Source organism: Acyrthosiphon pisum, chromosome A1 (assembly GCF_005508785.2).
Source record: "Acyrthosiphon pisum isolate AL4f chromosome A1, pea_aphid_22Mar2018_4r6ur, whole genome shotgun sequence".
In the NCBI taxonomy this organism is placed as follows: domain Eukaryota; kingdom Metazoa; phylum Arthropoda; class Insecta; order Hemiptera; family Aphididae; genus Acyrthosiphon; species Acyrthosiphon pisum.
In genome coordinates, this window is record NC_042494.1 from 107969931 (window position 1) to 107971122 (window position 1192).

Here is a 1192-nt window from a genome sequence, read left to right on the forward strand (position 1 = left end):
CTTCGATAATAAATAAAGATTGATTACATTTAGCTGAAACGATTAAATGATAAGGAACATTTTTGGTCTTTATAAGTAAAGGTAATATCTAATATGTATGTACCTACTCCAATACGCTAATATAATTATCAAATCTAATATAATATCTAATATTATAGCCTATAGATATGTGTAGCGTAAAATTCTCCTAGACCGGACCCACAATATTTACAATTTAAAAAACTTAAACAAGGCATAAATTAAACGACGTAGAATGGGTAAGGAGTGCAAAGAGTCAAAATCAATTATATTATAATATTGCACAGTTAAATAATTCAATATAATGGTACAACAATTAATGCAAGGAATGTGATGATATAATGAAACAAGCATTTATATTTTTATAGGAAATATTTAAATTATTTACATATTTTGATTAAAATGATTTTTATGAGACATTATGGTATGAAATGTAGGTATTATGATGTATTATGATATAATATGATATGATATATTATGACCTGATGAAAATATTAGGCGCAACAAAATAGACGTCTCAGGAACTGTTTCGTCCTTTTCCATGTCGACTTTTTTGGTTTAGGCCGTTCAGACACGGCCTTTTTTTCCGGCTCAGCTTCAACAGTTAGCCGGTCTTGAGGTACGTCTAATTGAAAACTTTGTACCAATACTTGTTCATCAGTAGCCAACTGCAGGGGGGACTCGATGGGTGGGGGAGATGTGGACGCTGTACTGTCCGGCGGTGAAATTGCCGACGGAAGAAACTCCGGCGGTGAAATTGCCAACGGTAGACACTCCGGCGATGAAATTGTCGACGGTGGACAATCCGGCGGTGAAAACGCCGACGGTGAAAAACCGGGCTTAATAACTTCAACCGAATCACCGGAAGACTGCAATTTCATTCCAGCATCACCTGACGCGGTTTGTGCTGGTGGGCCAGCCAACTGATCGCATGGTTCCGACGTCATGCCCGATGTATTTTCAACTAACTCAGCGGACGGCATAAATACTTCCACTTCAGTCGTCTCCATGTCAGCTTTAGTGGTGTTTGACATATTATTATTCTTCGAGATAATTATTAATTTATACAATAACAATAACAACAAAAAGTCTGTTATAACAGTTATTAATTAATATTGCGATGAATATAATATGCGTGGCGCAGAGCAGTACTTTATTCAAAAGATTCCGGGCA